Source organism: Ovis aries, chromosome 16 (assembly GCF_016772045.2).
Source record: "Ovis aries strain OAR_USU_Benz2616 breed Rambouillet chromosome 16, ARS-UI_Ramb_v3.0, whole genome shotgun sequence".
Taxonomy (NCBI): Eukaryota; Metazoa; Chordata; class Mammalia; order Artiodactyla; family Bovidae; genus Ovis; species Ovis aries.
The window spans coordinates 8,945,227-8,960,447 of NC_056069.1; the positions used below are offsets into that span (position 1 = coordinate 8,945,227).

The 15,221-nt window shown below is 38.2% G+C and overlaps 1 protein-coding gene and 1 long non-coding RNA gene across 2 annotated transcripts in view; one reads left to right on the forward strand and one right to left on the reverse strand.

Moving 5' to 3' along the window:
• Positions 1-3,401, reverse strand: part of TNPO1 (transportin 1) — a 91,957-nt gene extending 88,556 nt beyond the window's left edge. The window contains exon 1 of the mRNA XM_042233692.1: positions 3,165-3,401. The gene's annotated coding sequence lies outside the window, so the exon portion shown is untranslated. The remainder of the gene's footprint in view (positions 1-3,164) is intronic.
• Positions 49-7,128, forward strand: LOC105602476 (uncharacterized). The gene is made up of 2 exons (XR_001021113.5): positions 49-460; positions 3,189-7,128. It is a non-coding gene; the product is annotated as an uncharacterized LOC105602476 (long non-coding RNA).
• The last annotated feature ends 8,093 nt before the right edge of the window (positions 7,129-15,221 follow it).

Below are 15,221 nucleotides of genomic sequence, written 5' to 3' on the forward strand. Positions count from 1 at the left end.
AACGGCGCCGGGGCTGGGGAAAACCGCGGCCGGGGGACCGCGGGGCCTAAGGACCTGAGCCCGGCGGCGCGTGGCAGCGGTTTCTAAGCCCGCGCTGCAGGCTCGGGCCTCGGGCCTCGGGCCTCGGGCCTCGGCCCGCTGCCGGGCTCCAGTTCGCGCCTCCTGCGGCCGGCTCGCGGGCCCGAGCCTGTGGCTCAAGGAGGAGCCGCTGTTGACGCTGCTCTGTCCTGTGAGGCCTCGGACAAAATGGCCCTGCAAGGGTGGCTGTCTCTGAACACAACGGCCCTTCCCGGGGACCAACTCCGAAGTGACAGCCCTTCCCCGGGAGCCCATTTAATACCGAATGTGCCGCATATTCCACAATAATACAGTTCCATCGCCACTGGTAAAAAGCAGAAATGTCTTCAATGGAAAGATAGGGTGGACGCTTGTCCGCGAATGTTACAGGATAGCTTTTGAGGTATGCTGTGTCTGACACATCGACTGCTATGTAGGTGAAATTAAATGCTTTCTAAAATTAGGTTTTGCGTCTTCAGGCGTGTATTCATATAAAAGTGTCGTTTCTTGCTGTTAGAAATAACAGGTTCTCTCTGTAACAGGCCATCATGAGAAATTAAAATGTTCTATTTTCTGAACAGAAAAACATTTATACTTTATATAAATCAGTATATAAAGGTAGACGTTATATATACTCATTTATTATAATGGTAGTGAGTAGATAGATAGTTCCCTTCTCCACATTATTCTTAACATATACATTTACTGTATGTGAATATTTAAAATATTATTTCCTAAGGTGAGGATGCTGCTGATAATATTCTTCCTCACGTGGTCAATGTGTGTAAAAATACCAGCAGTTTTGACTATCCTGCTTGCAAATGCTGTATACATTATGTTTTGAAAATGTGTGGTGGTTGTTGCCTTCCGGGTATAGTCTAGATAAAATTATAGTACCAATACTAGAAGTGTGTTTTTCATACTGAGACATCTTATTTGTTAATAAACTTGTTAATTTTCATTTGCAACAACAGTCATTTTATGAAAAAATGTTTATTTAACTTAGACTTTGAGTATAAAAGGAGCTTTTCTATCATTAGGAAATTGAACATAGCAGAAAAAATATTGTAAATAACTAAAATATTTATAATTATGGTTAACATTTTCTAATGGTAATTCAATAGCAGTTGCATGCAGTAGTGTGAAGCAAAAAGAGACCCCTGAAAGAGGAATAGATTACCAAGAAAAAAAATCTTAATGTCAATCTTCCTAGCTGGTAGTTCAGTATATCTGCAGGGATATTTATCCAAAATATGTATATTTATCCAAATAACAAACATTATATTTCTGCTTTTGAGAAGTCCTGTCATGGAATAGGGAGCCTTGTTCTCTACAAATCAGGGTATATGTGGTACTTGTATGCTACTTTACTAAAGAAAAATAACAGGAATACTTTTAAAATGTGTAGGATTAGCAAATAATGACAGGTGTAAAGATTTATTGATTAAGCAATTACTAAGGAATTTGCCTAATAGTTTGGAAATAGTTGAATTGGAAAGAAGTAAAGTATTATTTAATGTATGTGAGAAGATTTATTGACCAAGATATTTTGAAAGGAAAAAATACTGATTATCAATGTTTTGAAATTGAGACTAGGCAAATTAAATATCCATTCTTTTACAAAATGTAAATGAAAATGAATTAAAATTTTAATATAAAATAGTTATCTATTGGATACAGAGATATTTAGACATGTAGGCTTTTAATATTTGTCCTTTAGGTTAAATTAAAAATATGTGTTTTAAACAGTAAATCTTCTTATCATTAACAAGGATTTATTAACATAGCTTATTTTATTTTAAATTTCCTGTTATTTTTTCCTCTTGGCACAATTAGCCAAATGAACTAGCATCTAATCCAGGAGTGTTTTCTCTTCACACCCAAATACAGTACAACAGTGCTCATGTGATAAACTTTTAAGAATTGTTGGTGTTTTTAATGACATATTTGAAATTAAAATAGTAAGTAAACTTTGAGTTTAACTTCAGAATCATTACAGATATCATATTTTAAATTTCTGTATTAAAATTTATTTCTTAGGTAAAAACATGACCAAGATAAAATCAAGGCATGATAGAAGTTACAAAATAGTATTAAGGGAGAAAACATACCTATAAGCTTTCACCTTGGAAAGAAAAGATGCTTACTCTGTAGGTTGTAGCACTGTCAAAACAAGCATGAATCTCAGAAACAGAGGCTCTGTATGCACTTACAGACACTTTCAGTGTGGTCCTTCTGAGCTTCACTTTGTCTTAAACAGGATTAAATAAGATAAAGTATATTAGGAGCTTATTAGCAGAGTGTCTGACAGATAGTTGGAGGGCAATAAAAGATAGTATTATTAGGTATTAACACATATAAAAGAACAGATGTTTGAGAAGGAGGAATGGTTATTGAAAAGATAATAGGTCTGGAAATCCAGAAATTGTTAAATATTTTTAATAGTCAATTATTAGTGAGTATATAGAAACTCAGTAAGATAACTGAAACTATCTATTAGATACAGGGAAGCTTCTAAAATAGAAAACTTCCGAGAAATGCTTCCGTTTTACACTTCTGGAAAGTTGTGGATTCTCACTAGATCCTTTAACACTAGGTAGTTTAAGGAATTGCCTTCCATTGCAATATGTTCAGATTGGCAATAAGATAAAAACATTTAAAAAGTAATTATATAGAGGAATTTAATTCAAATGTTGGAAAAGGACAGTTGTATTCAATATTCAGATATTTGTAAATAATCTATAAGCATTTCTCACTTAAAGCAAACCCAATTTATAGTTTGTACAGAAGAGATATACAAGGGAATTATTATTAACTGGGAAAAGATTAACTTCAAAGTTCCTTTAACTATTAATATCTCCTAGTGATTAAAATATGGTTCTATTTATAAAAATGTCTACTTAGACTTCTGCTTCTGAGAAGATGGAGCAGACCTACTTTTTGCTCTTCTCACAAAGTACAGCTGAAATCCTTGAACACTACACACAAAACAAGCATACATTTTACACATAAAACGTTACACATATATTACACATAAAACATCCATGAAAGAGCGAAAACAGACTAGCTAATGTCCTGGAAACCCAAGGAATATAAAAATTAGTTACCTGAGTTTTCTTTTTGCCTCATAGATCCCAGACTTGAGACTGAAGAAGCTGGCTACTTGGAAGCGTCTATGGTGCAGACCAAGAAAGACCCAAGAAAATATTCCTCTCTGTAGCTGAAGGACCAGTAAAGGGGCAGGATAGCAGACAGAAAACATTTAGACAATAAATGTTCTGCTCCAGACAAAAACTATGAAAAAAATATGACTCCTGTCCCCTAATTCATGCTAGCAAAGGTCTGGTGGAGAGCCTAGACTTTCACCTCAACTTCCCCTTGCCTCTTCTGGTATCAGAGAAAGTTAAGTAGGGACTTAGGACATTGATCCCACTAACCAGTAATGGGAAGCCTCCTATCTTGGGTGTCAATGGAGGCCAAATAGGGAACTTGGACTTCTTCCCCAACCTGGCAGTAATGAGGTGGTGCCTGCTCTCCACCCCCACTTCCACTTGGAATGCTGTGCCAGAAAAAGCCAGCTAAAATAAAAGATTTAAATAAGATCAAAATCTCATAGTACAACACCCTCGATATCTAGATTTCACCTGAAAATCAATGATCATTTAACAAACTAGAAAGATTTCAAACTGTATATAAAAAAGACAATAAATGATAAAACCAAGATGAGAGGGTTGTTAGAATATCTGACAAAGATTTTAAAGCAGACAGACAGATCTGAGAAATGCTTCTCTGAACAGCTACAAAAACACTTGAGACAGAAAAAGAAAATCTTTAGCAAAGTAATAAGAGATATTAAAAAGAACCAATGAAAACTTTAGAACTAAAAATTTAATACTTAACTAAGATCATGACACCTGGTCCCATCATTTCATGGCAAATGGAAGGGGAAAGGGTGGAAAAGGACAGATTTCTTCTTGCGCTCTAAAATCACTGTAGATGGTGACTGCAGTCATGAAATCAGAAGATGATTGCTTCTTAGAAAGCTATGACAAATCTAGATAGTGTATTAAAGAGCAAAGAAATCACTTTGCCAACAAAGGTCTGTATAGTCAAGGCTATGGTCTTTCCAGTAGTCATGTATGGATGTGAGAGTTGGACCATAAAGAAGGCAGAGTGCTGAAGAATTAATGCTTTAAACTGTGGTGTTGAGAGTCCCTTGGACTTCAAGGAGATCAAACCAGTCAATGCTAAAGGAAATCAACCCTGAATACTCATTGGAAGGACTGATGCTGAAGCTGAAGCTCCAATACTTTGGCCACCTGATGTGAACAGCTGACTCATCGGAAAAGACCCCAATGCTGGGAAAAATTGAATGAAGGCAGAAGGAGAAGAGGGTATCAGAGAGTGAGATGGTTGGATGGCATCCCAATTTAATGGACATGAACTTGGAGAAACTCTGGGAGGTGGTGAGGAACAGGGAGGCCTGGCATACTGCAGTCTGTGGGGTCACAAAGAGTCAGATGTGACTTGGTGACTGAATAACATCAGCAGAAAACTAAGTGGATAGGTTTAACAACACAATGGAGGAGTACAAGGAAAGAATCAGTGAACCTGTAGATAGATAAATAGAAATTATCCAATCTAGCAGTAGAAAGAAAATAGATTAAAAAAAAAAAATGAGCAGAGTTTCATGGAGTTAAGTGACTAAAGATCTAACATTCATGTCATCAGAGTCCTGGAAAGAGAAAAGAAAGGTGGGCCTAAAAATACTCAAAGAAATAATGGCTGAAAACTTCTGAAATTTGACAAAAGACATACATCTACAGTGTATTTTCAATGGAGGTCCCCAGACAGCTAAATGAGGGAGAGTGTTTTCAACAAATAGTGCTGGGACAACTGAGTATCCATATGCAAAAGGGTAAAGTTGGACCCCTACCTTGTACCATTTACCAAATTTAACTCAGAATGGATCATAGAACTAAATTTAAGAGCTAAAACTATAAAATTCTTGGAAGAAAACATGGAAGTAGATAATTGTACCTTGTATTGGGAAAAGACTTCTTAGATATGACACCAAAAGCACAAGCAGCGAAAGAAAATACTAGATAAATTGGACTTCAATAAAATTTAAAATGTTTGTGCTTCAAAGGATACCATAAAGAAAGTGAAAAGGCTACCCATAGAATGGGAAAACGATATTTGCAAGTCACATATCTGATAGACCTTTTCTAGAATAAAGAACTCATATTTCAATAATATAAAGACAAATAATCAAGTTTAAAATAGGCAAAAGATCTGTATAGGCATCTCTTCAAATAAGACACATAGATTGCCAATAAGCATTTGAAAAGATACTCAATCTCATTGTTCAGTTGCCCAGTTGTGGGCAACTGGGCAAGCTAGACTGTTTGCGACCCCATGGACTATAGCATGCCAGACCTCCCTGTCCCTCACCATCTCCCAAAGTTTGCCCAAGATCATGTCCATTGCTTTGGTGATACCATCCAGCAATCTCATCTTCTGACAGCCAACTCATTGGAAAAGACCCTGATGCTGGGAAAGATTGAAGACAGAAGGAGAAGAGGGCAACAGAGACTTCTGACGCCCTCTGCTGCCTTCAATGTTTCCCTGCTTCGGGACTTTCCAATGAGTCATCTGTTTGCATCAGATGACTGAAATACTGGAGCTTCAGCATCAGCATCAGTCCTTCCAATGAGTATTCAGGGTTGATTTCCCTTAAGATTGACTGGTTTGATCTCCTTGCTGTCTAAGGAGTCCTCCAGCACCACAGTTTGAAGACATCAATTCTTTGGTGCTCTGCCTTCTTTACAGTCCAGCTCTCACAACCAGATGTGACCACTGGGGAGACCATAGCCTTCACCATATGGACGTTTGTCGGCAGAGTAATGTCTCTGCTTTTCAACGCACTGTCTAGGTTTGTCATCTCTTTCCTGCCAAGAAGCAATCGTTTTCTGATTTCATGGCCACAGTCACCATCCTCAGTGATTTTAGAGCTCAAGAAGAGGAAATCTGACACTACTTCCACCTTTTCCCCTTCTAGTTGCCATGAAGTAATGGGGCCAGATGCCATGATCTTAGTTTTTTTTAATATTTAATTTTAAGCTGGCTCCTCCTTCACCCTCATCAAGAGGCTCTTTAGTTCCTTTTCACTTTCTGCCATTAGAGTGGTATCATCTACATATCCCTTATGGCAGAAAGTGAAGAAGAACTAAAGAGCCTCTTGATGAAAGTCAAAGAGGAGAATGAAAAAGTTGGCTTAAAGCTCAACACTCAGAAAACTAAGATCATGTTATCCGGTCCCATCACTTCATGGCAAATAGATGGGGAAACAGCGGCTGACTTTATTTTTGGGGGTGCCGAAATCACTGAAGATGGTGATTGCAGCCATGAAATTAAAAGACGCTTACTCCTTGGAAGGAAAGTTATGACCAACCTAGATAGCATATTAAAAAGCAGAGACATTACTTTGCCAACAAAGGTCCATCTAGTCAAGGCTATGGTTTTTTCAGAGGTCATGTATGGATGTGAGTGTTGGACTATAAAAAAAGCTGAGCACCGAAGAATTGATGCTTTTGAACTGTAGCGTTGGAGAAGACTCTTGAGAGTCCCTTGGACTGCAAGGAGATCCTAAAGGAGATCAGTCCTGGGTGTTCATTGGAAGAACTCATGTTGAAGCTGAAACTCATACTTTGGCCACCTGATGTGAAGAACTGACTCACTGGAAAAGACCCTGATGCTGGGAAAGATTGAGGGCAAGAGGAGAAGGGGACAACAGAGGATGAGGTGGCTGGATGGCATCACCGACTCAATGGACATGGGTTTGGGTGAACTCTGGGAGTTGGTGATGGACAGGGAGGCCTGGCTTGCTGCGGTTCATGGGGTCACAAAGAGTCGGACGCAACTGAGTGACTGAACTGAACTGAACTGATCTGCATATCTGAAGTTGTTGATGTTTCTCCCGCCTATCTTATTTCCACCTTGTAATTCATCTACCTGGCATTTCTCATGATGTGCTCAGTGTATAGGTTAAATAAACAGAGTGACAGCAGACAGCCTTGTCGTAATCCTTTCTCAGTCCTGAATCAGTCAGTTGTTCCATACAGGGTTCTAACTGTTGCTTCTTGACCCACATGCAGGTTTCTCAGGAGACAGGTAAGATGGTCTGGTATTCCTTTCTCTTTAAGAATTTTCCACAGTTTGTTATGATCCACACAGTCAAAGGCTTTAGCATAGTCGAAACAGGTGGATATTTTTCTGGGATTCCCTCACTTTCTCTATGATCCAGCAAATGATGGCAATTTGATCTCTGTGTCCTCTGCCTTTTCTAAAACCAGTTTGGACATCTGGAAGTTCTTGGTTTGCATAATACTGAAGCCTAGCATGCAAGATTTTAAGCATGACCTTACTAGCATGGAGATGTGTGTAATTGTCAAATGGTCAGAACATTCTTTAGTACCAAACTTCTTGGGAATTGGGATGAGGATTGACCTTTTCCAGTCCTGTGGCCACTGCTGGGTCTTCCAGATTTGTTGACATATTGAGTGCAACACTTTGACAGCATCATCCTTTAGGGTTTTGAGTAATTCTGTTGGAATTCCATCATATCCACTAGCTTTATTGACAGCAGTGCTTCCTAGGGTCCACTTGACTTCACACTCCAGAATGTCTGGTTCTGGGTAACTGACCATACCATCATAGTTATCCAGTTCATTAAGATCTTTTTTGTACAGTTCTTCTGTGTATTCTTTCCATCTCTTCTTGATTTCTTCTGCGTCTACTAGGTCTCTACCATTTCTGTCCTTTATTGTGTCCATCTTTGGGTGAAATGTTCCCTTGATATTTCCAATTTTCTTGAAGAGATCTCTAGTCTTAGCTATTAGGGAAATGCAAATCAAAACGAGATACCACTCCACATGTACTAAGACAGCCATAGTAAGAAGCATAGATAATAATAAGTACTGGCAAGGATGTGGGGAAGTGGGGGGGGGATGTAAAATGCTAATACTGCTTTAGGAAACAGTTTGGCATTTCTTCAAACAAAAAGAGTTACCATATCTTCCAGAAATTCCATACCTAATGGAAATGAAAACATGTCTCCACAAAACGTGTGCACAAATATTCATAGCGGCATTATTTGTATTCAAATGTCCATCGATTGATGAATAAGCAAAATTAGTATATCCATACAATGGAATATTCATTGGTATTTTAAAAAGGATAAAGTATTAATACATGCTGCAATTTGAGTGCACCTTGAAAACATTTTGCTAAATGAGAGAAAGCAGTACTGGGGACTGTGTATTGTACAATCAGATTTACATGAAATACCTAGAATAGGCAAATTTACAGAGACTGAGTAGATTAGGAGTTTCCAAAAATTGGAGGGGAAATCAAGAGTGACTACTGACAGGTATCAGGTTTCTTTAGAGAGGATGAAAGCAGTCTAAAATTAGATAGTAGAGGTTACACAACCTCATGAATATACCATAAAACACTTTATGGTAAACTTTAAGAGGGGAAATTTCATAATACATAAGTTATGTCTCAGTAAGGCTGTTATTTATAAACATAAAAATGAAATCCAAATAGGATTAATCAAGCAAAAAGAAAATCCATGTCAGGACACATAGTTCAACTTCTAAAAATGTAAAGGAAAAAACTGAAAGCTTAGGGAACAAGAAATGACACCTTACCTAAAAGATAATATGAATGACAAGTGAATTTCACACCACAAACTAGGGAGGCTGAAAGGAAATAATACTGTTTTTCAAGTGTTGAAAGAACTATCAACCCAGAATCCTATATTCAGCAACAATACCTCTTTAAAGAATGAAGGAAAAATCACAATATTATCAGATGAAGGAAAATTAAGAGATCTTGTCACTAATAGACTTTTTTTTCTAAAAGAATGGTTAAGGGAAGACTCTAAACAGGGTGGAAAGTATAAAAGTAGGAATATAGGAGCATTGGTAAGAAAGAAGAACAGGTTAAACAAAAATATAGGTAAATGTAATCGATTTCCTTTCTTCTTGAGTTTTCTAAATTTTATTTGGTGGCTGAAGCAACTATTATAACATTGTCTGATGTCATTCTGAATGTAGTTTGAGGAAATATTTAAGACAATTGTATCATTAATGGAAAGGTAAAGAAACATAAAGGGAAATACAGTTTCTATACTTCATATGTTTCTGAGTATACTGGTGCTGTCATTTTACTGTTCAAGTGAAGTGTAGAAACCTTATATATAGAAACATATATATATAAATTATATATATACATTTCTAATTATACTCATATATATGTGCATATATGGGGCTTCCCTGATTGTTCAGATGGTAAAAATCTGCCTGCGGTGCAGAAGACCTGTATTTGATTCCTGGATAGGGAAGATCCCCTGGAGAAGGCAATGGCAACTCACTTCAGTATTCTTGCCTGGGAAATCCAATGAACAGAGGAAACTAGTGGGCTGCAGTCCCTGGGGTTGCAAAGAGTCAGACAGGATTGAGTGGCTGATACACTTTCTTTCATATATGTATGTAATTTAAATAAATATATGTATATATAATGTAATACCTAAAGCAACCAGTAAATAAGCTATATAAAGAGATACATGAAGAAACATTACAGGCAAATCTACATGGAATTCGAAAAATGTGTGAGTAACCCACAGGAAAGCAGGAAAAGTAAATAATAATAAAAAAAGAACAGACAGAAAACAAGAAGTAAAATGACAGCCCTAATATATCAATTACATTAAACATAAATGTATTTTGATTGGCAGGAGTGGATTAAAATAATGACCCAAGTATGTTTACAAGAAACTCACTTCAAATATGATACAAGCAGGTTTAAAATAAAAAGAAGTAATAAAGAGCAGAAATCACTGAAACTGAACATAGAAAAGCAATAAGGAAAATCAATGAGACAAAATGCATCTTGGGGAAAAAATCAATACAATTGACAAACCTCTAGTAAGACTGAAAAAGAAAGAAGACACAAATTACTGAAAACTCAGGAACAAAACAGGGGATATCACTACAGACACTGCAGAAATCAAAAGGATGATAAAGGAATATTATGAACAACTTTGCACACATACATTTGAGAATGTAGATTAAATATACCAATCCCTTGAAAAACTCTAGTTACCATAACTTACCAACATAAAACAGATTATTTGAAATCACCTTGTAACTATTAAGGCAATTGAATTCATAATTTTAAAACTCTTCCAAAAGAAATCTCCAGGCCCCGATGGTTTTGCTGTAGAGTTCTACCAAGCATTTAAAGAATTAATACCAACTATACACAGTCATGCGAAGAGTTGACTCACTGGAAAAGACTCTGATGCTGGAAGAAACTGGGGGCAGGAGAAGGGGACGACAGAGGATGAGATGGCTGGATGGCATCACTAACTCGATGGACGTGAGTCTGAGTGAACTCCAGGAGTTGGTGATGGACAGGGAGGCCTGGCATGCTGCAATTCATGGGGTCGCAAGGAGTCGGACATGACTGAGCGACTGAGCTGAACTGAATACACAGTCTGTCCTAGAAAAAGAGGTGAAAACACTTCTCAACTCATGTTGTATAGTTACCCTGATACCAAAATCAGAAAAAAATAGTATAAAAAAGAAAACTACAAACCAGTATCTCTCATAGACTCAAACATAGACTCAACATAGACTCAAATATTCTTAACAAAATAGTAGAAATGGAATTCTACAAATATAAAAATAATTATAATATAATATAAAAATAATTATATACCATGACCAAATGGGTATTCCAGGGATTCAAGGCTAAACCAGTTTTCAGAAACCAATCAACATTAGTTATCACAGACATGCAAATTAAACCACAGGTGATAAGATATCCCTACATGCTCATCTAAATGGCTGAAACTGAAAAAAATATGACAATACCAAAATCTGATGAGAATTCAGAGAAGCTGAGTCACTCATACATTGCTATCGGGGATATAAAATGATATGGTCCCTGTGGAAAACAGTTGCACTTTCTTAAAAAACGAAACATGCGACTACTGTATGAGCATTTGTCTATATGAGCACTCTTGAACATTTATCCCAGAGAAATAAAAACTTACTTTCACACAAAACCTGTCCATGTACATTTATAGCAGCTTTATTTGTAATAGCCCCAAACTTAAAACACCTCAGATGTTCAATGAATGAATGGTTAATGAAACTGTGGTATATTCATACTACTACTCAGTATGTGGAATACTACTCAGCAATAAAGAGAAACAAATTATTGATATACACAAACTTGAATGAATCTCCAGAGAATGAAAAGTGGAAAAAATCCAATCCATGGTTTCTCCTAGCAAAGTTCCTTCTCTCTGCTTGCTTTTCCTCTTGCCTTTTCTAACCTGTATCTTCAATCTCTGCCTCTCCATTGGATCAAAAACCTTTCCAAAATTTAACTGGATATGACTTTAATGTTTATAAAAGTTGTGGGATTCTAAGTAAAGGAAGAATTCAAGATTCCATCAAGTTTGAAAGTCTTTTTGTGGTTGAAGGGAGAATTCATCTGTATATCTTAAGGGCCAAAGAAACACACCATCCAATCAAGTCATCAACCAGAATAAAAGTCGCAGACTTCAGTGAATAGACTAGAGCTGCTTATTAAATGGAGTTTGGATGCCCAATGAGCAATCGTTCTGCCAAGTTATGAAGAACCTATTATAAACTATAAATAGGGACCAGTATGTTCCATCAGGGTTTCTGAGACAACTCGAGTCAGTGTCCTGGCTTGAAATTTCTAGTCATTATGCAATCTCAAACAGGCTAAGAATGAAATATGTTAGGATTACTCAGCCACAGGTGACAGAAAACTTCTAACAAGATAGTAATTTATCTTTCATGTCAATAAAGGCAGTTCGCAGCTTGTCTGGAAGATTCGTAATTATCAGATGTAGGCTTCTCCATCTTGCTACTTTTCCATCCTTTATAGGAAGCCCCTTTCTCATGGTCTAGTATGGAATACCAGATTTCAGCTTAGCCATTTACAACCACAATCCAGTCATTGGGAAAGAGAGAGAGAGAGAGAAAAAAGGAGAGATGTAAAAACCTCCCTTTCAAAAAGTTTCACACAGCACTTTTATTTGTCATTAGCTAGAACTTTGTCTCTTGTTATATGACACATACCTAGCTTAATATTTGGGCTTAACTCCATTCCCAGAGAAAAGTCTAAGTTTTCCTCTTACTCCAGTCCAAAGCCTGACTCCCAGAAGTTGGGATCTATCATTCTCAAAACCTTTGCAATGGCTTCTAGTAACTCCTAGAATTAAATCCTTATCATAGCTCTAAAGCCCTACATGATCTGGCCCTTGCTGGCCTCCTCTTTCTGACCTCCTCTTCTGTAGGTTTCCCTGAAGTCTCAGATGGTAAAGAATTTGACTGCAATGCAGGAGACCCAGGCTCGATCCCTGAATTAGGAAGATCCCCTGGAGAAGGGAATGGCAACCCACTCCAGTATTCTTGCCTGGAGAATTCCATGGACAGAGGAGCCTGGCGGCCTATAGTCCATGGGGTTGCAAAAAGTCAGATAGACTCAGCGACTAACACTTTCTACCTGTTGACTGGGTTCCAGCTATACTGTTCCTCAACCATAGTGAGCTCATCTCCACCTTAGAATCCCTACGCTTGCTGTTTCCTCTGCTGGATTGCTGTTCCACTCAGACATAGCACGATGATCCCTCTTACTTCTTCAGGTCTCAAAGATTCTGCTAGATACTACCCCTTGACCACCTTATTAAACTTCTATCTTCTTACCATACTTAATTTTATTCATTGCATGTATCAATATCTAAAATCATATTCTCTGTTCATTTGAGGATCTCTTTCACTAAAACGTGGACTCCATTAGAGTGGGAACTTTGTCTTTCTTACAGCAATCATATTCTCAGTGTAAAGAAGAATGCCAGATACAAAGTAGGTGCTCGGTAAGTAGAGAGTAGATAAATAAATGGATGAATTGATGACTAACTTGGTGAAACATTAAGCCAACTCCTTGGCTTTGTTTCCATGCTCACTGAGCAACCTTCTGATTATAACTTAACTTCCCAGAAAATTTTGATTATTGGAGAAACAACATTCTGATCATATTTGGACATTGGCTGATATTCTGGTTCTAATGCACGTTTCTCCCCACATTTTGTTAATGAGAGTTTGCTCCTAAAAGGGAGATGAACAGTTGTGTTCAGAGTCTTTACAGGTGACCCTTTATCTTGTTTTGCACCTTCTGTTGGAATAGCACTAAGGACCCCACCCTGGGACCGTGGTAACCCTATCAAAACCCTATCTAGTTAAGGGTGCTATGTGAGGGCCTGTTAAGGGACAGCTCTGCTCCATTTGTAATATTTCTAGGTTTATTTTTTTAATCAACTTATAAAACTTTTGAGGAACCATTTATCAAGAGACACATGTTACCAATTTACCATTTACTTCCTCTCCTGTACTCTCACATTACAACTTTGATGTACTTTTAAAATTTTTTTGAGGAATAGTGATCACAGAGGTTAAAGGCGAAGCTTTAGTTCCAGGCATATCTAGATTCAGATGGCTTTGTCTTCTTGGAGATATCAGTTGACCTTTGGGATCCTTGGTTTCCTTATCTGTGTGATGAAAATATTAGTTGTGCCCATCTAACTAGGGTTGTTGAGAGGATTAACCTTGTAAAGATTTTGTCAGCACCAAGCTGCACTTACAAAGTAAGCACTCAGTAAATACCCACTATTTTGAATGAGTAATAATTTTTCCAGGGGAGTTGAAAATACTTCTAATTATACTAGCATTGAGCCTCCCAGGTAGCTCAAACTGTAAAGAATCTGCCTGCAATGTGGGAGATCTGGATTCAATCCCTGAGTCCAATCCCTGGATCAGGAAGATCCCCTGGAGAAAGGCATGGAATCCCACTCTAGCATTCTTGCCTGGAGAATCCCATGGATAGAGGAGCCTGGTGGGCTACAGTCCATGGGGTTGCAAAGAGTTGTACACGACACACACTAACACACACATACTAACATTATTAACAGTGTAATAGAGGAATGTAAACTTTTTTCTTTAAAAATTTTTATTTTTTGATAAATGTTTTGAGTATTTGTGTTATACTCTCCAAAAGAGGAGCTGGGCAGATTGTCTAACCCCAACAAGGCAGAAATAATGGCAAATAGTGGCAAAACTTAACTAAAATGCTACCCAAAGTGATCTTATAGCCAGCTCTTTTATGGAAGGCATGGATAGGAAAGACAGGTTACTCCTCTCACCTCTTGGAGGATGTTAATCAGAGTCAAAAAAAATCCAAACAAAAAAAAAACAACACAAAGTTTTCTTCTACTGCCTGCATCCCACTCCCTGCCCCACAGCAGGTTCTTTTTCTTCTGTTCATTTTTGTCTTTGCCTTTTATTTGGGAGCTTTCCTTAAGGGTCTGGTGAGACTGGCTCTTCATTCAGACATTTTCATTAATAAGAATAAGGCACAGAAAAGCAGATTGTAAGCGCTGTTGTGATGGAGGAATTTGTGGACAGGGGGCCTTCCTGGATGGCTCAGAGGTAGAGGATCTGCCTGCAGTGCAGGAGACACTGGAGACACGAGTTTGATCCCTGAGTCGGAAAGATCCCCTGGAGAAGGAGATGGCAACCCACTCCAGTATTCTTGCCTAGAGGCATACTAGGGCAGAGGAGCCTGGCGGGCTACGGTCTATGGAGTCACAGAGAGTCGGACACGACTGAGCAACTAAGCATGGACCTCTCCTCAGTGATGAGGCATGGAGACGACTTTTGTGACCACAACTTCTCTGGTGCCTTGATTGGGAGAGATAAGCATGGCTCCTGGGGTTCTAGGACCTGAAACAGGCTATAGGGGTGGAAGTAGGAGGACTCATTGTTTACTGCGCCTGAATCTGGTTAGTCCTTTATTTTCACTCTGGTGCCTCATCCTTGTGCTCCACTGTGCCTGGATTCCTCTCGTCTGGGGCCTGTCTGGTTCAATTGCCGCAGAGAATAAATCTGCCATTTGCTTACCGTGAGACCAGGACGAGTTGTCATGTTGCTTCATGGGGTAGGACAGGGTTCCGGGGATTTTTTTCGGCCAGTTCTCCGGCTGTGAGTGCGTCTCTGCCT